At 37.6% G+C, this 26,763-nt stretch overlaps 1 pseudogene; it reads left to right on the top strand.

The window, feature by feature from the left end:
* Positions 1-26,763, top strand: LOC106700561 (olfactory receptor 10AG1-like; annotated as a pseudogene).

Here is a 26,763-nt window from a genome sequence, read left to right as displayed (position 1 = left end):
ATGGCGAATCAGCCTGTCCCGGATGTAAATTGGAAAATCTGCATCCTGTGGTAAAATACAAGCACATCCTCGACAGCTAGTTAATAATGGGTCAAGACCCTTCCATTGTCCTGAGGAGGTCCTTCCATTTAACTAATGGTTTTGCATTTAATTGCTCCAGGCACCAATGACGAAGCATTGCAGTAGTTCCAGCCAGATCAGTATTTAGAATATTCACTACAAAAAGAGCATGTTGCAAGATTTGATGGGGAGAGCTATACTTAAACTCCCCTTCTTTTAGTTTTTGAATTTGGATTTTTAATGTTTGATGCCCTCTTTCAACAATGGCCTGTCCCTGGGGAGATTATAAGGGATGACAGTATTATGTTTAATTTGAAACTTTATACAAAATTCCTAAAAAGACTTAGAAGTGTAAGCAGGAGCATTGTCAGTTTTCAGAGCTTTTGGCAGGCCCAAATATGAAAAACAAGTAAAGAGATGTTGTATTACATCTTTAACTGCTTCCCCTGTGCGAGCAGTTGCAATCATAACGTGAGAAAAAGTATCTACAGTTACATGAACAAAAGACAATTTTCCAAATGAAGAGACATGAGTTACATCCATCTGCCATGTGCTGAGTCTCAATTTTGGGACTACTATAGAAATATAGAATTGCCTGTAGTACTATCTAAAGAGGCCTTTCTGAATATAATAATATATCCTACACACACTGTCATTCTTTAAGAAGATCTACTATGTGGTTACAAATGCCCTCATTTATACAGAAAATGCAGCTTCCAAAACTGAAAGCAATTTATTAATATCTTCTATCTTTTATGTAGAAGGAAACAAAGTTGAGAAAAGTATGCTTTCTCTTCCAGAGGATATCCCCACATGTCCCATGTGACTAGGCTCGGAAATAAGGTATCTAGATCCTGACATATCCAGTTGCTCATTTGATGGTCTGTTTTCAATATTGTGGATATATGTGTACTTTGTAACATAGTGAGAGGCAAATTTGTTAGTTTTGTTTTTTCCCTAGAGACTTATATATACACATTTAGAGACAAAATACAGAAAGTTCTTTGATAGCCTTGCTAAGAAAATGAAAATAATTTGGGAGGTTTCTTTTTAATTTGTGGGGTAAAGAATTTGAGGAAGTACACTTGTGCACATTAAAACAAGCCACATAAAGGTTTACAGTGGCTTCCTGGATGCTCAGTGGTAAAGAATCCATCTGCCAAGCAGGGGACGCAGGAGACATGGGTTCAATCCCTGGATAACAAAGATTCCCTGGAGACAGATATGGCAACCCACTCCAGTATTTTTGCCTGGAGAATCCCATGGACAGAGGAGCCTGGCAGGCTACAGTCCAAGAGGCTGCAAAGAGTCAGACATAACTTAGGAACTAAACAGCAACAGCAGAGGTTCACTATGAGTTGCACTTTAAGAATTGTGGTTATAAACAGAGAGATTTTATGATTGAATTCATTAAGAATAACTAGCTCCTATTTGGAAGATTAATCATATTTTGTATTGACAAAACTAGAAAGTCAATTCCAATCACTGATTAATCACTGTCACCATGCTATTTGTATTATTTCAGTTCAGTTTATTCACTCAGTCATGTCTGACTATTTGCAACCCCATAAATCACAAAAGGCCAGTATTCTCTGTCCATCACCAACTCCTAGAGTTTACTCAAACTAATGTTCATTGATTCAGTGATGCATTCCAGCCATTTCATACTCTGTCGTCCCCTTCTCTTCCTGCCCCCAATCCCTCCCAGCGTCAGGGTCTTTTCCAATGAGTCAACTCTTTGCATGAGGTGGCCAAAGTACTGCAGTTTCAGCTTTAGCATCAGTCCTTCCAAAGAACACCCAGGACTGATTTCCTTTAGGATGGACTGGTTGGAGCTCCTTGCAGTCCAAGGGATCTCAAGAGTCTTCTCCATCACCTCAGTTCAAAAGCTTCAATTTTTTGGCTCTCAGCTTTCTTCACAATCCAACTCTCACATCCATACATGACCACTGGACATTACTTTGTTGGCAAAGCAATGTCTCTGCTTTTTAATATGCTATCTAGGTTGTTTATAACTTTCCTTCCAAGGAGTAAACATCTTTTAATTTCATGGCTGCAATAACCATATGCAGTGATTTTGGAGCCCCCCAAAATAGTCTGATATATTTGCCATGAAGTGATAGGAACAGATGCCATGATCTTAGTTTTCTGAATGCTGAGCTTAAGCCAATTTTTTCACTCTCCTCTTTCACTTTCATCAAGAGGCTTTTGAGTTCCTCTTCACTTTCTGCCATAAGGGTGGTGTCATCTGCATATCTGAGGTTATTGATATTTCTCCTGGAAATCTTGATTCCAGCTTGTGCTTTTTCCAGCCCAGTGTTTCTCATGATGTATTCTGCATATAAATTAAATAAGCAGAGTGCCTTGATGTACTCCTTTTCCTATTTGGAACCAGCCTATTGTTCCATGTCAGTTCTAACTGTTGCGTCCTGACCTGCATACAGGTTTCTCAAGAGGCAAGTCAGGTGGTCTGGTATTTCCATCTCTTTCAGAATTTTCCACAGTTTATTGTGTTCCACACAGTCAAAGACTTTGGAATAGTCAATAAACAGAAATAGATGTTTTTCTGGAACTCTCTTGCTTTTTCAGTGATTCAGTGGATGTTGGTAATTTGATCTCTGGTTCCTCTGCCTTTTCTAAAACCAGCTTGAACATCAGGAAGTTCATGGTTCACATATTGCTGAAGCCTGGCTTGGAGAATTTTGAGCATTACTTTATTAGTGTGTGAGATGAGTGCAATTGTGTGGTAGTTTGAGCATTCTTTGGCATTGCCTTTCTTTGGGATTGGAATGAAAACTGACTTTTTCCAGTCCTGTGGCCACTGCTGAGTTTTCCAAATTTGCTGGCATATTGAGTGCAGCACTTTCACAGCACCAACTTTCAGGATTTGAAATAGCTCATCTGGAATTCCATCACCTCCACTAGCTTTGTTTGTAGCGATGCTTCCTAAGGCCAAATTAACTTCACATTTGAGGATGTCTAGCTCTAGGTGAGTGATCACACCATCGTGATTATCTGGGTCATGAATATCTTTTTTGTACACTTCTCCTGTGTATTCTTGCCAAATCTTCTTAATATCTTCTGCTTCTGTTAGGTCCATACCATTTCTGTCCTCTATGGAGCCCATCTTTGCATGAAATGTTCCTTCTCTAATTTTCTTGAAACGATCTCTAGTCTTTCCCATTTGTTGTTTTCCTCTATTTACTTGTATTGATCACTGAGGAAGACTTTCTTATCTCTCCTTGCTATTCTTTGGAACTCGGCATTCAAATGGGAATATCTTTCTTTTTCTCCTTTGCTTTTCACTTCTCTTCTTTTCACAGCTATTTGTAAGACATCCTCAGACAGCCATTTGGCGTTTTTTGCATTTCTTTTCCATGGGCATCGTCTTGATCCCTGTCTCCTGTACAATGGCATGAACCCCTGTCCATAGTTCATCAGGCATTCTGTCTATCAGATCTAGTCCCTTAAATCTATTTCTCACGTCCACTGTATAATCATAAGGGATTTGATTTAGGTTATACCTGAATGGTCTAGTAGTTTTCCGTACTTTCTTCAATTTAATTCTGAATTTGGCAATAAGGACTTCATGATCTGAGCCACAGTCAGCTCCCGCTCTTGTTTTGGCTGACTGTATAGAGCTTCTCCATCTTTGGCTGCAAAGAATATAATCAGTCTGATTTTGGTGTTGACCATTTGGTGATGTCCATGTGTAGAGTCTTCTCTTGTGTTGTTGGAAGAGGGTGTTTGCTATGACCAGTGCATTCTCTTGGCAAAACTCTATTAGCCTTTGCCCTGCTTCATTCCGTATTCCAAGGCCAAATTTGCCTGTTACTCCAGGTGTTTCTTGACTTTCTACTTTTCTATTCCTGTCCCCTATTATGTAAAGGACATCTTTTTTTGGATGTTAGTTCTAAAAGGTATTATAGGTCTTCATATAACCGTTTAACTTCAGCTTCTTCAGCATTACTGGTTGGGGCATAGGCTTGGATTACAGTAATGTTGAGTGGTTTGCCTTGGAAACTAACAGAGATCATTCTGTCGTTTTTGAGATTGCATCCAAGTACTGCATTTTGGACTCTTTTGCTGACCATGATAGCTACTCCATTTCTTCTAAGGGATTCCTGATCACAGTAGTAGATATAATGGTCATCTGAGTTAAATCCACCCATTCCAGTCCATTTTAGTTCCCTGATTCCTAGAATGTTAACGTTCATTCTTGCCATCTCCTGTTTTACCCGTTCCAATTTGCTTTGATTCATGGACCTAACATTCAAGGTTCCTATGCAATATAGCTCTTAACGCCATTGGACCTTGCTTCTATCCACAGTCCCATCCACAACTGGGTTTTGTTTTTGCTTTGGCTGCATCCCTTCATTCTTTCTGGAGTTATTTCACCACCGATCTCCAGTAGCATATTGGGCACCTACCGATCTGGAGAGTTCCTCTTTCAGTATCCTATCATTTTGCCTTCTCATACTGGTCATTTATATTAGTACCGTGTGGTAAAAGATCAACTTAGCCACCCTGGGCTGCTCAGACTCCATGTATTTCAGAGGTCTTCAAGTCTAGCTGTTGACTGGCTCCTGGGAGATTACATCTAAAACCTTGGAATATCCTGTTTGATAAGAGCAGTTTTGTATCCTGGGGTCCACATCAAACGGTTTATGCTGACATGGTTCACAGCTAATGCCTGATTGTTAGTATGCCTGAGGCTTTGATCTAGGCTGTGATATAAACAGTTTTAACACCAGGGTGGTGAAATTCTAGATGATAGTTTGTGGCATTCTCCATGCCTATGAATTGACTGTTAATAAAATAATTGACATTAATAATTGGCTAAGCTTTTCTGATTGACAATAATTCCTAAGAGTCATCAGACAACATTGCTGGGAGAAATAAGTTCTCTGTGTGACTGTCCCAAGAGAGGTCAGTGGAAGCTCGTGGCTGGTTCTCCATGATGCAGTTTATACAGTTTTTTTTTTTTTTTTCTCCTACTGCCACTTTCAATCTACACCTGTAGCTATAGTAAACCATTACCATAATAGCTTTTTTAGAGTTTTGTGAGACCTTCCTTCTACTAAATCACAGAATCTGATAGTGATCTTCAGCACTTCTGATACAAGCCCTAAATTTGAAAAAGTTTCTCAAGGATTTTTCTTTCTTTTTTTAAATATTTTAAACTTTCTTGCATTTATATTACATAAAATATAAAATGCTATTCTAAGAAATAAAATTAATATGCAAATTAGGAAACAAAATAAGTAATACATGTAAAGTTACCTCCTGAGTTAAATAAAAAACAAACAACAACAAAAAACTGAGTATTGCTGAAATCAGAAGTTCTCTGTGATCATCTCTGTTATCCTACTTTCTTGAAAATTACAACCACCATAACATATCATCTCAGACCTGTCAAAATGGCTATCATCAAAAAGACCACAAATAGCCAATTGGAGAGGATGTGGAGAAAAGGGAATCTTTTTACACTGTTGGTGCAAATGTAAATTGCTGCAGCCACTGTTGAAAACTGTAGGAAGATTTCTCAAAAAACTGAAAATACCATATGCCCCAGCAATTTTATTTCTGGGTATATTTCTGAAGGAAACAAAAACATTTATTCAAAGGGATATGTATACCCCAGTGTTCATATCAACATCATTTATTGTAGCCAAGATACGGAAGCCACTTAAGTGTCCATCAACCGATAAATGGATAAAGAAGCTGTGGAATGCATACGGAGTTGAATACTAGCTAGCTCTAGAAAAGAATGAAATTTTGCCATCTGCAATAACATGGATGGACCTGCAGGGTATTATGCTAAGTGAAATAAGTCAGATAGAAAAAGGCAAATACTGTATGTTACCACTTACATGTGGAATCTAAAAAACTACAACACATAAAAAAATATAAGAACACAGAAATGGGTTGACAGAGAACAAACTAGTGGTTGCCAATGGGACGAGAGAAAAAGACAGGAAGAGGGCAAGAGGCAGAGCATTAACAGGTACAAATGAGGGGCTTTGCTGGTGGCCCAGTGGCTAATATTTCTCCTTCCCATGCAGGAGGTTTCAGTTCAATCCCTGGGGAGGGAGCTAAGGTTCCATATGCCTCTCAGTCAAAACACCAAAACTGAAAGCACAGGCAAAATTCTAACAGTTCTAATAAAGGCTTTAAAAAAATGGTCCACATCAAAAAATCTTTTAAAAAATACAGACTAATACAAACTAAATAACCTACAGGGGTATATTGTACAGCACAGGGAATATATTCAATATTTTTTAATAACTTGAAATGGGTAGAATGCAAAAAATCCTGAATCACTATGTTGTAGCCTTGAAACTAATATAATATTGCAAATCAAATGTACCTCAGTTAAATATGAATAAAATACTCTTCTGTTTTTTCTTATTCCCTAGCTTTCAATTTTAAAAATAAATTCATCCATATCCTAAAACTATCTGTTTAATAAATCTGTTTGAATCACATTATAAATGTGATGTCATATAGTTTGTATTCTACTTTGCTTGTGATTTTCTTCAATATTTGTTTCTAACATTTTCCCATGAAAAGCTGTTACACATGAAAAGCTCATGTGTATCCCTGTACTCTTAATTTTAAAATTGTATAGTATTATTTTTCTTTAATGTGTCTATTTAATGGTAACTTTCTTTCTATCATGATCAGTGCTGATGCGAATGTTACATTACAGGACACTCAGTGCACAGTTTGTCTAGGTCCATCCCTAGATATGACCTTGAATGGATGCAGGATATACTTATGCTCAGCTTTAAAGTATAACAATAATTTTCCTAATTTATATTTCATATTTATATCCTCAAGAGCAGCACATCTGACCTTAGCTTCTACATCCTTGCTTATACCTGCTAGAGTCAGACATTTAACATATTTTGGCCATCATTATGGAGATGTATGTGTGTGTGTGTGTGTAGCCATGTCTGACTCTTTGCAAACCCACGAGGCTCCTCTGTCCATGGAATTCTTTGGGCAAGAATACTAGAATAGGTTGCCATTTCCTAATACAGGGAATCTTCCTGACCCAGGGATCAAACTTGCATCTCCTGCATGTCCTGAATTAGCAGGCAATTTTTTTTTACCACTGTACCACCTTTCAGATACTTAAATCTTTAACACATCTGGAAATATATATTTGTTTCCAGTGTGTTATGTTAGAATTTTCTTTTTTGAATTCAGATAGCATGTTTTCCCTACTGATTTTTTTTTTTAACTTGTGTTCTCCATTTATTGTTAGTAACACCGTATGATGTATCAAATCTTCATTTATCTGTGGATTTGTTTCTGGACCTTGTTTTCTGATCATCAGTCTATTGGTAAGCTTTCCTTTATGTAATGACAAACACTGCTAGATAATTTTACAGGAAAGACTTGATCTTTTTGTTCTGAGCTATTTCACCAAACTTGAAAAAAGGCTTGTCACTCTTAGAATATTGTTGGTTTTTTTTTTTTTGGAGGGAATTTCCTTTACAGACCAATTCTGTAAAACTTCAATCTTTCAAATATTGAGTCATTCTCATAAACATAATGTCACTGTTTATTTATGCTATTTATTTAAAGTCTTTTAGTTATGTTTTATCATAAACATAAAAGTTTTGATTGATAGATATATTTCCCTAAGGACCTTATATAATAAAAATCTACTGTTTAAAAATCATTATCTAAATATTTTCTGCAGTGATGATAAAATACAACTAATTTTCAGATCGAATGTTGATTCTATAGTTAACAATCCACACAGACTATTAACACCCATAGTTTTCATTTTACCCTTTTACATGAGTCTTTTTTTATATATCTTAAAAATCTGTAATTTATTGTTTTTGATATCTTCCTCTGCTAGCAGCACCCTCCAGTGAATTATTACCCAGAGTTGGCAACGTTGGGCATCATTTTCCTTTACATAATTTTAAAGTGGGTAACAGTGAACTTCTGTTCATTAATTTTGATAAAAAGATGTCAAGTCAGTTTTAAGTCCTAATTAACTGTACGTCTGAACCTCCAAATGCAATTTCTCCAGCTACCCATGCATCATTATTGACATAAAGGAAGATGGAGGAAAAGCTTATTTGCCATAGTAAATCTTTTGGAAAAAAAATCAAGCAAATAAATTGTAAACTTTTAACCATTAAATTGTGAAATAAGATGTAACATTAAAGGTAACTTCTGGAAAGCATTTTCATTTCATCTTTTTAATCCACAAATTTGCTGTGTTAATGCTGCCATCTTTTGAGACAGACCTAATCATGCAAAGTGAATGCCCAGTGTGTCTCATTAACAATAATCTTCGGTGCATTTTTTTTTAGCTTAAATTTAAACAGTGTACAGTGCAATTATTGCTGAAAGGATAAGTACCATAAACAATGATTATCCTGAGAGATAATTGATGAATAAATTGTAAAGGATTGAGAACTCTTTCATGCCTTTTTTTTTGGTGTGTGTGTGTAATGAAATCCCTTTGAAAAATGTTGTCTAATTATGTTATTTCTTATTGAATCTCAAGAGAAATCAATAGACATTATAGCTATTTAATGAATCAAAATATTTTTCAATCTCCAATATTAAAAAAATGCAGATAGATCTTAACAAAAGAAGTGGGCAAATAAAGGCCCTGTTTTTCCTAGATTCTTAAATTACAGTTTACTACATGTATTTGATTTATTATTTCAAATAAACTTATTAGAGTAACATATTAACATACTGAGGTTAATCCTTAGATAGATGATATGTAGTAAAAAGTTCACAATCTAAAAAATAATGATTTTTAATTATTAACCTAATAATTAACCAATTCATTTATAAAATTGATTTATTTTTAAATTTACATTTTAAAGTATAATCAAGTATCTTCATTTATTTGCTCATCTATCCACAAATATTTAATGACTGTCTACTATGTAACAGAAACTGTTCTGCCAGTCTGACCAATCATTATAAAGATTTGTGCACTAAAAAATTTATTAGAAGAGTAAAAACAAGAAAAATATAAACAAGTAACTAAAAACAATGCTGTTACTAATAAGTATTTTAATACAATTTAATAGATTTTTGCAATTAAGGATTTCATTCTACCTTTGATGTTGAAGCCTTTAAAAATGTTTAATTAAAGAGTATATGATAATTTTATCTAATAAAATCACGATATGTGGAAAACTGAATTGACAAAAAGTGAATATTATCTTTATGAGATAACTTGATAATTAACAAAAATAGCTATCTCATTTAAAGTTATCCTTTTGTAGAGTTTCCTTTGGTCATATTCTTATCCTATATCACATAAACTGCAATGTCCCTTTGATGAATATTCAATTTACACCTCATCAAAAGATAATTATTGAAATGCAAAAGTCTATCTCTGGTGCAAATTATTACATAATTTCTTTATTTCCTCACAGGATAATAAGAAATAAAAAATATATACATACACAAAAAGAAGTTTCCAGAGACGTATAACATTCTTAAAAGACATTAAGTTAAAAATAAAATAAATCTACTATACATAGCAAAAAGAAAGTCAGTGATGGCATTGAAGAGAAAGCTATCCATGGGAAAGATAGAATGTAGCTCTGTGATGCCTAGACACCAATATATATTTCATGGTTCCACTTTTTCGTGGAAAATTTTTCTAATGAGCTCAGAATTTATCCCTTGAAATATTTATTTGTATATAATGCTAATGAATACATTATAATATAAATAGCCAAAGCATCAGTTACTGTCAAGGTAAGTTTTCCAGCTAGACGTTAAGCCTGCATAAATATTTTAAAAAGTGGGTTCCCCAGGTGGCTCAACAGAAAAGAATCTGACTGCAAAGCAGGAGATATGAGTTCAATCCTTGGGTCGGGATGATCCCCTGGAGTCGGAAATGGCAACCCACTCCAGTATTCTTGACCAGAAAATTCAGTGGACAGAGAAGCCTGGCAGATTACAGTCCATGGGGTCACAATGAGTCAGACCCAACTCAGTGACTGAACAACAATCTCCTCTTTATTCTATGGAGACATGGAAAACGTGCAGAAATGTAGTAAATTTGCATTCCAGAAGACAGCCCTATCTCTGCTACTTACTTAAAAAAAAAAAAAAAGGATTGGTTTGTGCATAAAGCCTTGTCATTGAAGGACAACTGTTATGAGCTCAGATGCCTAATTTTGGATATTGGTCTGCTGTTTAGGACACTGCTGAGAAATGGTGGTTACACAGAATCTGAAGATCTTGTAACCCACAGAAAGATTCAACCATTTGGTGGAGAAAAGTGTAGATAGAATAAAAAGCCACTTGATTCTGGGGAAAATTTGAAGTGACTCCTATGGCAATAGTCACAAAATCCTGCCTACTGATGGTTTTTAAAGATATTTTTAAGATGTTAGCGATCTAGATAATATGAAATAATCTTCTATTAAAGTCAGTCTTTAAATTTTAGTGAAATTTTAAATTACCAGTTTTAAGATTGCCATCAATCTCACAAGTTTTATTATTTGTTCAGAAGTATACCGACAGATCCTACTGTTTCATCAGGGTCAAATATTATGCACTTACATATCTTAAATAAAATTGTAGTTATTCAGGTTTTTTAGAAAACAGAAGATGATTAATTATGTATATAACAGCAATCCAGATTTGGGTACAAGAGGATTGAGTCAAACTTCATCTTATATTTTCTAGTTACACATAATGTTACCTCACTAGCATGAAAACATTATTATATGTTGGTACAGTTGTATATCTAGGGTAAGATATAAACATGTTAAAAGATTTAAGAAAATGATGACTATATTCCTAGGTTTGAGTGTGTATTCAAAAGGAGATTGGGGGCTTCTCTGGTGGTCCAGTGGTTCAGAATCTGCCTGTCAAAGTAGGGGACACAGATTCGGACCCTGGGGCAGGGAGATTCCACATAAAATGGGGCAACTAAGCCCGAGCATCACAACTGCTGAAGCCCAGGAGTGGAGAGTCTGTGCTCTGCAACAGAGAAGCTACCACAATGAGAAGTCCACGCATGGTTACTAGAGGGTAGCCCTGCTCTCTGTGGCTAGACAAAGTTATGTGCACAACAGTGAAGACCCAGCAGAGCCAAAATAAATAAATACATAATATGTTTAGGGCTTCTCTGGTGGCTCAGAGTGTGAAGCATCTGCCTACAATGCGGGAGAATGGGTTCAATCCCTGAGTTGGGAAGATCCCCTGGGCAACCCACTCCAGTACTCTTCCCTGGAAAATTCCTGGAAAATCCCATGGTCTTGAGAAGCCTGGTAGGCTACAGTCCATGGGGTTTCAAAGAGTCGGACATAACTGAGCGACTTCACTTCACTTCAATATGTTTTTAAAAAGGAGTTTGTGCATATCTCATATTACTTGTACAAATGTTACTTAACAGAATTTCATTTACCACCATAAGAGTTTGGATACCCCTTGTGAACATATGGTGGTTTAGGCTTGAAAGTTTAGCTGGGAACTGGGAGCAACTCTACAGAATACAGAGCACAGAAATACACTCCTGAAACTAGGATCAATTTTTCTTTTCTTTTTTTTTTTAAGCTGTGGCAAAGGAGGGAAGAATATACAGTGGAGAAAAGACAGTCTGTTCAATAAGTGGTGATGGAAAAATTGGACAGCTATATGTAAAAGAGTGAGATTAGAAAATTACCTCATGAAAATGAATTAAAAATGGTTAAACCTAAATGTAAGACTAGAAACCATAAACTTCCTAGAAGAGAACAGAGGCCAAACACACTTTGACATGTCACAGCAATATATTTGGGATCTGTCTCTGAAGACAAAAGCAATAAAAGAAAGAGGAAAAGGGGGATCCAGTTCAGTTCAGTCGCTCAGTCGTGTCTGACTCTTTGCGACCCCATGGGCTGCAGCATGGCAGGCCTCCCTATGCATCACCAACTCCTGGACTTTATTGAAACTCTAGTCCATTGAGTTCAATGATGCCATTCAACCATCTCATCCTCTATCAGGCCCTTCTCCTCCTACCTTCAATCTTTCCCAGCATCAGGGTCTTTTCAAATGAGTCAGCTCTTTGCTTCAGGTGGCCAAAGTATTGGAGTTTCAGATTCAACATTAATCCTTCCAATGGATATTCAGGACTGATTTCCTTTAGGACTAACTGGTTGGATCTCCTTGCAGTCCAGGGGACTTTCAAAAATTTTCTCCAACACCACACTTCAAAAGCATCAATTCTTTGGTGCTCAGCTTTCTTTATAGGCCAACTCTCACATCCATACATGACTACTGGAAAAACCACAGCCTTGATGAGATGGATCTTCATGGGCAAAGTAATGTCTCTGCTTTTTAATATGCCGTGTATGCTGGTCATAAATTTCCTTCCAAGGTGTGTCTTTTAATTTCACGGCTGCAGTCACCATCTGCAATGATTTGAGAACCCCCCCAAAATAAAGTCTGCCACTGTTTCCACTGTTTTCCCATCTATTTGACATGAAGTGATGGGACTGGATGTCATGATCTTAGTTTTCTGAATGTTGAGCTTCAAGTCAACTTTTTCATTCTCCTCTTTCACTTCCAGCAAGAGGCTCTTTAGTTATTCTTCAACTTTTGCCGTAGGGGTGGAATCATCTGCAAATTTGAAGTTATTGATATTTCTCCCAGCGATCTTGATACCAGTTTGTGCTTCATCCAGCCCAGTGTTTCTCATGATGTACTCTGCATATAAGTTAAATAAGCAGGGTGACAGTATATATCCTGATGTACTCCTTTTCCTATTTGGAACCAGTCTGTTTTTCCATGTCCAGTTCTAACTGTTGCTTCCTGGCCTATATACAGATGTCTCAAGAGGTAGGTCAGGAGGTCTAGTATTCCAATCTCTTCCACAATTTTCCAAAATTTGTTGTGATCCACACAGTCAAAGGCTTTGGCATAGTCAATAAAGCAGAAATTGATTTTTTTTTTCTTTTTTTCCTGGAACTCTCTTGCTTTTTTGATGATCTGACAGATATTGGCCATTTCATCTCTGGTTTCTCTGCCTTTTCTAAATCCAATGTGAGAATCTGGAATTTCATGGTTCATGTATTGTTGAATCCTTGCTTGTAGAATTTTGAGTATTACTTTACTAGCATGTGAGATGGGTGCAATTTGCAGTAGTGTGAACATTCTTTGGTATTGCCTGTCTTAGGGATTGGAATGAAGACACCATTTCCAGGCTTGTGGCCACTGCTGAGGTTTCCAAATTTGCTGGCATATTGAGTGCAGCACTTTCGCAGCACCATCTTTAGAATTTGATATAGCTTACCTAGAATTCCATCACCTCCAGGAGCTTTATTTCTGGTGATGCTTCCTAAGGCCCACTTGACTTCACATTCCAGGGTGTCTGGCTCTTGGTGAGTGTAAGTGATCACACCATCATGATTATCTGGGTCGTGAATATTTTTTTTTGTACTGTGCTTCTGTGTATTCTTGCCACCTCTTCTTAATATCTTCTCTTTCTGTTAGTTCCATACCATTTCTGTCCTTTATTAAGCCCATCTTTGCATGAAATATTCCCTTGGTATCTCTACTTTTCTTGAAGATATCTCTAGTCTCTTCCATTCTATTATGTTCCTCTATGTTTTTGCAGTTATCTTTGAGGAATGTGTCTTATCTCTCCTTGCTATTTTTTGGAACTCTGCATTCAAGTAGGTATATTTTTCTTCTTCTCCCTTGCTTTTTGCTTCTCTTCTTTTCACAGCTATTTGAAAGGCCTCCTCAGAGAGCCATTTTGCTTTTTTTGCATTCCTTTTTCTTGGGTATGGTCTTGATTCCTGTCTCCTGTAAAATGTCACGAACCTCTGTCCATTGTTCATCAGGCACTCTGTCTATCAGATCTAGGCCCTTAAATTTATATCACACTTCCACTGTATAATCGTAAGGGATTTGTTTAGGTCATACCTGAATGGTCTTTGTTTTCCCTAGTTTCTTCAATTTAAGTATGAATTTGACAATAAGGAGTTCACGTTCTGAGCTACACTCAGCTCCTGGTCTTATTTTTGCTGACTGTGTAGAGCTTTTCCATAATTGGCTGCAAAGAATATAATCAATATGATTTTGGTGTTGACCATTTGGCGATGTTCATGTGTAGAGTCTTCTCTTGTTTTGTTGGAAGAGGGTGTTTCCTATGACCAGTGCATTCTGTTGGCAAAACTCTATGAGCCTTTTACCTACTTCATTCTGTACTCCAAGGCCAAATTTGCCTGTTACTCCAGGTGTTTCTTGACTTCCTAATTTTGCATTCCAGTCCCCTATAATGAAAAGGTCATATTTTTGGGGGTGTTTGTTAAAAAAAACAAAATGGGAAAGACTAGAGATCTCTTCAAGACAATTAGAGATACCAAAGGAAAATTTCAATCAAAGATGGGCTTGATAAAGGACAGAAATGGTATGGACCTAACAGAAGCAGAAGATATTAAGAAGAGGTGGCAAGAATATACAGAAGAACTGTACAAAAAAAGATCTTCATGACCCAGATATCACGATGGTGTAATCACTGACCTAGAGCCAGACATCCTGGAATGTGAAGTCAAGTGGGTCTTAGAAAGCATCTGCACTGGGATGACCCAGAGGGATGGTATGGGGAGGGAGGAGGGAGAAGGGTTCAGGATGGGGAACACATGTATACCTGAGGCAGATTCATTTTGATATTTGGCAAAAATAATACAATTTTGTAAACTTTAAAAATAAAATAAAATTATAGTTGGAGAAAAAAAAGAAAGAAAGCATCATTATGAGCAAAGCTAGTGGAGGTGATGGAATTCCAGTTGAGCTCTTTCAAATCCTGAAAGATGATGCTGTGAAAGTGCTGCACTCAATATGCCAGCAAATTTGGAAAACTCAGCAGTGGCCACAGGACTGGAAAAGGTCAGTTTTCATTTCAATCCCAAAGAAAGGCAATGCCAAAGAATGCTCAAACTACCGCACAATTGTACTCATCTCACATGCTAGTAAAGTAATGCTCAAAATTCTCAAGCCAGGCTTAACCAATATGTGAACCGTGAACTTCCTGATGTTCAAGCTGGTTTTAGAAAAGGCAGAGGAACCAGAGCTCAAATTGCCAACATCTGCTGCATCATGGAAAAAGCAAGAGAGTTCCAGAAAAACATCTATTTCTGCTTTATTGACTCTGCCAAAGCCTTTGACTGTGTGAATCACAATAAACTGTGGAAAATTCTGAAAGAGATGGGAAAACCAGACTACCTGATCTGCCTTTTGAGAAATCTATATGGAGGTCAGGAAGCAACAGTTAGAACTGGACATGGAACAAAAGACTGGTTCCAAATTGGAAAAGGAGTATGTCAAGGCTGTATATTGTCACCTGCTTATTTAACTTCTATGCAGAGTACATCATGAGAAACGCTGGACTGGAAGAAACACAAGCTGGAATTAAGATTGCCGGGAGAAATATCAATAACCTCAGATATGCAGATGACACCACCCTTATGGCAGAAAGTGAAGAGGAACTCAAAAGCCTCTTGATGAAAGTGAAAGTGGAGAGTGAAAAAGTTGTCTTCAAGCTCAACATTCAGAAAACGAAGATCATGGCATCTGGTGCAATGACTTGATGGGAAATAGATGGGGAAACAGTGGAAACAGCGTCAGACTTTATTTTTTGGGGCTCCAAACTCACTGCAGATGGTGTCTGCAGCCATGAAATTAAAAGATGCTTATTCCTTGGAAGGAAAGTTATGACCAACCTAGATAGCATATTCAAAAGCAGAGACATTACTTTGCCAACAAAGGTCCATCTAGTCAAGGCTATGATTTTTCCTGTGGTCATGTATGGATGTGAGAATTGGACTGTGAAGAAGGCTGAGCACTGAAGAATTGATGCTTTTAAACTGTGGTGTTGGAGAAGACTCTTTTTTTTTTTTAACTTTACATAATTGTATTAGTTTTGCCAAATATCAGAATGAATCTTGAGAGTCTCTTGGACTGCAAGGAGATCCAACCAGTCCATTCTAAAGGAGATCAGCCCTGGATGTTCTTTGGAAGGAATGATGCTAAAGCCGAAACTCCAGTACTTTGGCCACCTCATGTGAAGAGTTGGCTCATTGGAAAACACTCTGATGCCAGGAGGGATTGGGGGCAGGAGGAGAAGGGAACAACGGAGGATGAGATGGCTTGATGGCATCACTGACTCGATGGACATGAGTCTGGGTGAACCCCGGGAGTTGGTGATGGACAGGGAGGCCTGATGTGCTGTGATTCATGGGGTCACAAAAAGTCGGACACGACTGAGTGACTGAACTGAACTGAAGTTCTAATAGGTCTTGTAGGTCTTCATAGAACCATTCAACTTCAGCTTCTTTAGCATTACTGGTAAGGACATAGACTTGGATGATGGTCTCAATAAAGGACAGAAATGGTAGGGTCCTAACAGAAGCAGAAAATATTAAGAAGATGTGGCAAGAATACACAGAAGAACTGTACAAAAAAGATCTTCATGACCCAGATAATCACAATGGTGTGATCACTCACCTAGAGCCAGACATCCTGGACTGTGAAGGCAAGAGGGCCTTAGGAATTATCATTCATCTCACATGCTAGTAAAGTAATACTTTAATTTTCCAAGCCAAGTTCCAGCAATATGTGAACCATGAAATTCCAGATGTTCAAGCTGGTTTTAGAAAAGGGAGAGGAATCAGAGATCAAATTGACAACCGCTGGATTATGGAAAAAGCAAGAGAGTTCAGAAAAACATCTATTTCTGCTTTATTGACTATACCAAAGCCTTTGACTGTGTGGACCACAATAAACTGTGGGAAATTCTGAAAGAGATGGGAATACCAGACCACCTGGCCTGCCTCTTGAGAAATCTGCATGCAGGTCAAGAAGCAACAGTTAGAACTGGACATGGACCAAAAGACTGGTTCAAATGGGAAAAGAAGTATGTCAAGGCTGTATATTGTCACCCTGCTTGTTTAACTTATATGCAGAGTACATCATGAGAAACACTGGGCTGGAAGAATCACAAGCTGGAATCAAGATTGCTGGGAGAAATATCAACAAACTCAGATATGCAGATGACACCACCTCTATGGCAGAAAATGAAGAACTAAAGAGTGTCTTGAGTCTTTAAGGAGGCAATTAACTGAAAATGAGGCCTTTAGGGCAGATCTTATCTAATTGTTGACCATGTAAGAAGAGATTATGGAGAAGGGAATGGCAACCCAGTCCAGTACTCTTGCCTGAAGAATCCCATGGGCGAAGAGATTGTTGGGCTACAGTACATGTGTCACAAAGTATTGGACACAATTCATAGACTAAGCAAGCAAGAAGAGATTCAGTTCAGTTCAGTTCAGTTCAGTCACTCAGTCATGTCCAACTCTTTACAACCCCATGAATTGCAGCACACATGGCCTCCCTGTCCATCACCATCTCCCGGAGTTCACTCAAACTCACATCTCTTAAGTCGGTGATGCCATCCAGCAATCTCATCCTCTGTCATCCCCTTTTCCTCCTGCCCCCAATCCCTCCCAGCATCAGAGTCTTTTCCAATGAGTCAACTCTTCGCATGAGGTGGCCAAAGTACTGGAGTTTCAGCTTTAGCATCATTCCTTCCAAAGAATATCCAGGGCTGGTCTCCTTCAGAATGGATTGGTTGGATCTCCTTGCAGTCCAAGGGACTCTCAAGAGTCTTCTCCAACACCACAGTTCAAAACCATTAATTCTTTGGTACTCAGCTTTCTTCACAGTCCAACTCTTGCACCACTGGAAAAACCATAGCCTTTACTAGACGGACCTTTGTTGGCAAAGTAATGTCTCTGCTTTTCAATATCCTATCTAGGTTGGTCATAACTTTCCTTCCAAGGAGTAAGCGCCTTTTAATTTCATGGCTGCAGTCACCATCTGTAATGATTCTGGAGCCTAAAAAGGTAAAGTCTGACACTGTTTCCACTGTTCATCCATCTATTTCCATGAAGTGATGGGGCCAGATGCTAAGATCATCGTCTTCTGAATGTTGAGCTTTAAGCCAACTTTTCACTCTCCACTTTCACTTTCATCAAGAGGCTTTTCCATTCTTCTTCACTTTCTGGCATAAGGGTGGTGTCATTTGCATATTTGAGGTTATTGATATTTCTCACGGCAGTCTGATTCCAGCTTGTACTTCTTCCAGCCCAGCGTTTCTCATGATGTACTCTGCATATAAGTTAAATAAGCAGGGTGACTTTATACAAACTTGACAACCAGTCTTTTGTTCCATGTCCAGTTCTAACTGTTGCTTCCTGACTTGCCTACAGGTTTCTCAAGAAGCAGGTCAGGTGGTCTGGTATTCCCATCTCTTTCAGAATTTTCCACAGATTATTGTGATCCACACAGTCAAAGGCTTTGGCATAGTCATAAAAGCAGAAATAGATGTTTTTCAGGAGCTCTTTTGCTTTTTCCATGATCCCACAGATGTTAGCAACTTGATCTCTGGTTCCTCTGCCTTTTCTAAAACCAGCTTGAACATCTGGAAGTTGATGGTTCATGTATTGCTGAAGCCTGGCTTGGACAATTTTGAGCATTACTTTACTAGCGTGTTGCATGAGTGCAATTTTGTGGTAGTTTGAGCATTCTTTGGCATTGCCTTTCTTTGAGGTTGCAGTGAAAACTGACCTTTTCCAGTCCTGTGGCCACAGCTGAGTTTCCCAAATTTGCTGGCATATTGAGTGCAACACTTTAACAGCATCATCTTTCAGGATTTGAAATAGCTCAACTGGAATTCCATCACTTCCACTAGCTTTGTTCATAGTGATGCTTTCTAAGGCCTGCTTGACTTCACATTCCAGCATGTCTGGCTCTAGCTGAGTCATCATACCATCGTGATTATCTTGATTGTGAAGATCTTTTTTGTATAGTTCTTCTGTGTATTCTTGCCACTTCTTAATATCTTCCGCTTCTGTTAGAGCCATACCATTTCTGTCCCTTATTGAGCCCATCTTTGCATGAAATGCTCTCTTGGTATCTCTAATTTTCTTGAAGAGATCTCTAGTTTTCCCATTCCGTTGTTTTCCTCTATTTCTTTGCACTGATTGCTGTGGAAGGCTTTTTTATCTCTTCTTGCTGTTCTTTGGAACTCTGCATTCAGACGCTTATATCTTTCCTTTTCTCCTTTGCTTTTCACTTCTCTTCTTTTCAAAGCTATTTGTAAGGCCTCCTCACACAGCCATTTTGCTTTTTTGCATTTCTTTTCCATGGGGATGGTCTTGATCCCTGTCTCCTGTACAATGTCATGAACCTCAGTACATAGTTCATCAGGCATTCTATCTATCAGATCTAGTCCTTTAAATCTATTTTTCACTTCCATTATATAATCCTAGGGGATTTGATTTAGGCCATACCTGTAACGTCTAGTGGTTTTCCCTACTTTTTTCAATTTAAGTCCAAATTTGGCAATAAGGAGTTAATAATCTTAGCCACAGTCAGCTCCCGCTCTTGTTTTTCCTGACTGTATAGAGCTTCTCCATCTTTGGCTGCAAATGATATAATCAATCTGATTTCAGTGTTGACCATCTGGTGATGTCCATGTGTAGAGTCTTCTCTTGTGTTGTTGGAAGAGGGTGTTTGCTATGACCAGTGCATTCTCTTGGCAAAACTCTATTAGCCTTTGCCCTGCCTCATTTCGTATTTCAAGGCCAAATTTGCCTGTTACTCCAGGTGTTTCTTGACTTCCTACTTTTGCAATCCCAAAGAAAGGCAATGCCAAAGAATGCTCAAACTACCACACAATTGCACCCATCTCACACGCTAGTAAAATAATGCTCAAAATTCTCCAAGCCAGGCTTCAGCAATATGTGAACCATGAATTCCTGATGTTCAAGCTGGTTTTAGAAAAGACAGAGGAACCAGAGATTAAATTGCCAACGTCCGTTGGATCATCGAAAAAGCAAAAGAGTTCCAGAAAAAACCTCTATTTCTTTTTTCTTGACTATGCCAAAGCCTTTGACTGTGTGGATCACAATAAACTGTGGAAAATTCTGAAAGAGATGGGAATATTAGACCACCTTCCTGGCCTCTTGAGAAAGCTGTATGCAGTTCAGGAAGTGACAGTTAGAATTGGACATGGAACAAAAGACTGGTTCCAAATAGGAAAAGGAGTAAGTCAAATCTGTATAAGGTCACCCTGCTTATTTAACTTATATGCAGAGTACATCATGAGAAACGCTAGGGTGGAAGAAGCACAAGCTGGAATCAAGATTGCCATGAGAAATATCAATAACCTCAAATATGCAGATGACACCATCCTTATGGCAGAAATTGAAAAGGAACAGAAAAGCCTCTTGATGAAAGTGAAAGAGGAGAGTGAAAAAGTTACCTTCAAGCTCAACATTCAGAAAACGAAGATCATGGCATCTGGTCCCATAACTTCATGGGAAGTAGATGGGGAAACAGTGGAAACAGTGTCAGGCTTTATTTTTTAGGGTTCCAAAATCACTGCATATGGTGATTGCAGCCATTAAATTAAAAGATGCTTACTCCTTGGAAGGAAAGTTATGCCAACCTAGATAGCATATTCAAAAGCAGAGACACTACTTTGCCAACAAAGGTCTGTCTAGTCAAGGCTGGTTTTTCCAGTGGTCATGTATGGATGTGAGAGTTGGACTGTGAAGAAAGTTGAGCACCGAAGAACTGATGCTTTTGAACTGTGGTGTTGGAGAAGACTCTTGAGAGTCCCTTGAATTGCAAGGAGATCCAACCAGTCCATTCTAAAGGAGATTAGTCCTGGTTGTTCTTTGGAAAGAATGATGCTAAAGCTGAAACTCTAGTACTTTGGTCACCTCATGTGAAGTATTGACTCTTTGGAAAAATTTCTGATGCTGGGAGGGATTGGGGGCAGGAGGATAAGGGCACAACAGAGGATGATTGTCTGGATGGCATCACCGACTCGATGGACGTGAATTTGAGTGCACTCTGGGTGTTGATTATGGACAGAGAGGTATGGCGTTTTGTAATTCATGGGGTCACAAAGAGTCGCACACAACTGATTGACTGAATTGAACTGAACAGAATTATCACACATGTTCTTAATCATTTGAATTTTTCCAAGTAATGGAGACTTGAGTTCAAAAATAGCAATATTAGAGCATTAATATTTATTTCCCTTAATAATAAGCACTTAAACATTTACAAGAAAGAGGTATAGTACAGATAACTTAGTTATAGCACACAGAGTAGTTGTTTTTTCTAATTTACTCACTGTTTAGAATAACATGCAAAATTTTGTCTTACCATAAATCTTATTCATGGTATACGTTGATAAGTTAAGTATCAAAATGCTGGACTTGTACAATTAGAAATTGTAATTTATTTAGCACTGAAGAATAAGAAATGTTGCTGATGGATGAGTGAAAGCAAATGCTAAACCTTCTATTTCTACAGAGAAAACACAAAAAAGAGAAGAGAACAAAAACAAATATACCAGAATAAAATCTAACTAAATTGAAATAATTTCTTCTGTTGTGCTTTGCTGACGTTCACCATCTCCAGCGGCTTCTATTTGGGTTGTTTTTAGTCAGGTATATAATTATTTTGATGGACAAAGGCACAGTGATTCTTTTTTTTTTTTTTTTTTTTTTTTCTAATTTTATTTTATTTTTAAACTTTACATAATTGTATTATTTTTGCCACATATCAAAATGAATCCGCCACAGGTATATATGTGTTCCCCATCCCGAACCCTCCTCCCTCCTCCCTCCCCATACCATCCCTCTGGGCCGTCCCAGTGCACCAGCCCCAAGCATCCAGCATCGTGCATCGAACCTGGACTGGCAACTCGTTTCATACATGATATTTTACATGTTTCATTGCCATTCTCCCAAATCTTCCCACCCTCTCCCTCTCCCACAGAGTCCATAAGTCTGTTCTATACATCAGTGTCTCTTTTGCTGTCTTGTCCACCGGTTTATTGTTACCCTCTTTCTAAATTCCATATATATGCGTTAGTATACTGTATTTATGTTTTTCCTTCTGGCTTACTTCACTCTGTATAATAGGCTCCAGTTTCATCCACCTCATTAGAACTGATTCAAATGTATTCTTTTTAATGGCTGAGTAATACTCCATTGTGTATATGTACCCCAGCTTTCTTATCCATTCATCTGCTGATGGACATCTAGGTTGCTTCCATGTCTTGGCTATTATAAACAGTGCTGCGATGAACATTGGGGTACACGTGTCTCTTTCCCTGCTGGTTTCCTCAGTGTGTACGCCCAGCAGTGGGGTTGCTGGATCATAAGGCAGTTCTATTTCCAGTTTTTTAAGGAATCGCCACACTGTTCTCCATAGTGGCTGTACTAGTTTGCATTCCCACCAACAGTGTAAGAGGGTTCCCTTTTCTCCACACCCTCTCCAGCATTTATTATTTGTAGACTTTTGGATCGCAGCCATTCTGACTGGTGTGAAATGGTACCTCATAGTGGTTTTGATTTGCATTTCTCTGATAATGAGTGATGTTGAGCATCTTTTCATGTGTTTGTTAGCCATCTGTATGTCTTCTTTGGAGAAATGTCTATTTAGTTCTTTGGCCCATTTTTTGATTGGGTCGTTTATTTTTCTGGAATTGAGCTGTAGGAGTTGCTTGTATATTTTTGAGATTAGTTGTTTGTCGGTTGCTTCATTTGCTTTTATTTTCTCCCATTCTGAAGGCTGTCTTTTCACCTTGCTAATAGTTTCCTTTGATGTGCAGAAGCTTTTAAGGTTAATTAGGTCCCATTTGTTTATTTTTGCTTTTATTTCCAATATTCTGGGAGGTGGGTCATAGAGGATCCTGCTGTGATGTATGTCGGAGAGTGTTTTGCCTATGTTCTCCTCTAGGAGTTTTATAGTTTCTGGTCTTACGTTGAGATCTTTAATCCATTTTGAGTTTATTTTTGTGTATGGTGTTAGAAAGTGGTCCAGTTTCATTCTTTTACAAGTGGTTGACCAGATTTCCCAGCACCACTTGTTAAAGAGATTGCAGAAAATTGCAGAGGAAGGTAAACTCCAAACTCATTCTATGAGGCCAGCATCACCCTAATACCAAAACCTGACAAAGATCCCACAAAAAAAGAAAACTACAGGCCAATATCACTGATGAACATAGATGCAAAAATCCTTAAAAAAATTCTAGCAATCAGAATCCAACAACACATTAAAAAGATCATACACCATGACCAAGTGGGCTTTATCCCAGGGATGCAAGGATTCTTCAATATCCGCAAATCAATCAATGTAATACACCACATTAACAAATTGAAAAATAAAACCATATGATTATCTCAATAGATGCAGAGAAAGCCTTTGACAAAATTCAACATCCATTTATGATAAAAACTCTCCAGAAAGCAGGAATAGAAGGAACATACCTCAACATAATAAAAGCTATATATGACAAACCCACAGCAAACATTATCCTCAATGGTGAAAAATTGAAAGCATTTCCTCTGAAGTCAGGAACAAGACAAGGGTGCCCACTTTCACCATTACTATTCAACATAGTTTTGGAAGTTTTGGCCACAGCAATCAGAGCAGAAAAAGAAATAAAAGGAATCCAAATTGGAAAAGAAGAAGTAAAACTCTCACTATTTGCAGATAACATGATCCTCTACATAGAAAACCCTAAAGATTCCACCAGAAAATTACTAGAAATAATCAATGACTATAGCAAAGTTGCAGGATATAAAATCAACACACAGAAATCCCTTGCATTCCTATACACTAATAATGAGAAAACAGAAAGAGAAATTAAGGAAACAATTCCATTCACCATTGCAACGGAAAGAATAAAATACTTAGGAATATATCTACCTAAAGAAACTAAAGACCTATATATAGAAAACTATAAAACACTGGTGAAAGAAATCAAAGAGGACACTAATAGGTGGAGAAATATACCATGTTCATGGATTGGAAGAATCAATATAGTGAAAATGAGTATACTACCCAAAGCAATTTATAGATTCAACGCAATCCCTATCAAGCTACCAACAGTATTCTTCACAGAGCTAGAACAAATAATTTCACAATTTGTATGGAAATACAAAAAACCTCGAATAGCCAAAGCGATCTTGAGAAAGAAGAATGGAACTGGAGGAATCAACCTACCTGACTTCAGGCTCTACTACAAAGCCACAGTTATCAAGACAGTATGGTACTGGCACAAAGACAGAAATATTGATCAATGGAATAAAATAGAAAGCCCAGAGATAAATCCACGCACATATGGACACCTTATCTTTGACAAAGGAGGCAAGAATATACAATGGATTAAACACAGTGATTCTAATACCAAAAGTGGGTCCTGACCCCTACATTCCCATGTATTCTTTCCCTGGCAATTCTTTCCTTTCGGAAGTAGTTGTGGATCTGTTACCCTTTTCACAATGCTCATGATTCCTGAAAGTCAAAGAGAACATTTTTTTTTTCTTTTTCTTAGTTTAATCATGTAAACCTTTGAGCCCTAGTTTCTTCATCTATAATATCAATATATCATGACATTAACACAATTCAATAATATTCTATTGCCAGTAGCTTACTAACATAAGAGTAGTACAGTTAAAGTCATTTGTGTTTTCCAATTTCCTACTTACTATTTAAAGCTACAGTTTACTAATCACCTTTCTTTTAAAACTCTTATGTTTTACAAGTATATCTAAATACAGGAGAACTTTGAGTCTGTATAGGTCTCACTAATTACTCACTAAACTATACTTGCTCACCTACCTACTAGCTAAAATATATGTTCTCTGCTTTTGATATTTTTGACAACTGTGTATTAACCATAGTATAAATAATTTATAGTTTTCAGTTTTAATTTTCATGTGTTGTATCTTATATATATTATTAACATGATAATTTTTAAATGTAAGTGACCCCTGGCACATCATAAGAGATTTGCGAATAGATTTACTAGGCAGAGTTTCAGAAATCATATCATCAATGTAATTCCTTCAAGTTTGTCATTATTAATTAAATAACCAATAAGTCAAGAACATTGTTAAACATAAGCTGCATGCTTGCAAAGGATAAATAAAAGTTCCTTCTTTATAATTCCTGATGGTTATGTTGCTTATTTTAGTAGATAAAGGCAGCCAGAATGGTCTCAAATAAAGTGCACACACAAGTAGTAAGAACTATCATTGCAGAATATGGAAGGAAAGGCATGCTTTATTCTTGAGAAAGTTCCAATGGAAGAGTTGGGAAATTCATGATAAATGCATTACAGAATTTGATTGTGCCCTACCACTGAGAAAGTGGAATACAAATGTTTCTGCTTCAGAATTCTGTTTTTTAATATAAGAAGTAAAATGGATTGATTTTGCTCTGCACACAAACAGATTCAAAATGAAAGTGCATAATTCTAAAACATATCACTTTTATTTAAAGTTAAACCTTGAATTGCAACTTATGCTTTTATATTTAGAATTTAGCATAAATTTTCCATAAGACTTCAATTGTGTTGAGTCCGGGATACAAAATACTAGACATTAATACAGAATAGAATCTTATGTACTATTAATAATTCCCCTAAATCCCTTTAATTTATAAAATTACAAAACAAAAAAAGATAAATGCTTAATTGTACTATTTTCACAGAAAGTTAAAGTGACGTTGCTCAGTCATGTCCGACTCTTTGCGACCCCATGAACTGTAACCTATCAGGCTTCTCCATCCATGGGATTTTCCAGGCAAGAGTGCTGGGGTGGATTGCCATTTCCTTCTCCAGGGGATTTTCCCGACCCAGGAATCAAACCCGGGTCTCCTGCATTGCAGGCAGACGCTTTACCGTCTGAGCTATATCTAGTGAATGTGAATCTCACTTCAATGATTGAATTTGTTCTTTGGGGATTTTCTGACATTACCAATTTCCAAATGTTTCTTTTTGTGATGTTTCTATTTATCTATGTGATAACTCTGACGGGAAATGGCATCATTATTCTCATAAGCAGGACAGACCAGACTCTCCAGACTCCCATGAACATTTTCCTCAGTAATTTTTCCTTCTTGGAAATCTGTTATGTGTCTCCCACTCTTCCTAGAATGCTCATAAACCTTTGGACTCAAAAAAGACATATTTCTTTGCTTGTGCAACACAGATGAGTTTTGTCCTTATATTTGGAAACATAGAGTGCCTGCTTCTTACAGTGATGGCCTATGACCACTACGTGGCCATTTGTAGCCCCCTGCACTATTCTCTGGTCATGAACCACATAGTCTGTGTCCAGCTGGTGGCTGCCTGCTGGGTCACTGGTGTTCCAAATGAGATAGGGCAGATAAGCCAGATTTTCTGTCTGTCCTTTTGTAGATCGAACCAAATCAATCACTATGTCTGTGACATCCCCCCAGTACTGAAGCTGGCCTGTGGGGACACGTTTCTGAGTGAAATGCTGGTCTTTACAGTTGCTGTGCTATTTGTCATGGTCCCTTTTCTGCTGATACTTGGCTCCAACGGTAGAATGACCTCCACCATCCTGAAGTTGCCATCAGCAATGGAAAGAGCAAAGGGTTTCTCCACCTGTTGATTTCATGTCATGGTTGTGACTTTATTCTTTGGATCTGCAACCGTTACATATTTATGACCTAAATCTAGAAATTCTTCCAGAACAGACAAATTTCTCTCACTTTTCTATACCATTATCACCCCGAGGTTTAACCCCAATATACACTATGAGAAATAAGGATGTCTTGACAGCCTTAAGAAAATTGCTACCTTAA

This window comes from Bos mutus, chromosome 28 (genome assembly GCF_027580195.1).
Source record: "Bos mutus isolate GX-2022 chromosome 28, NWIPB_WYAK_1.1, whole genome shotgun sequence".
NCBI classification, from domain to species: Eukaryota; Metazoa; Chordata; class Mammalia; order Artiodactyla; family Bovidae; genus Bos; species Bos mutus.
This window is presented reverse-complemented; position numbering and strand designations above follow the sequence as displayed.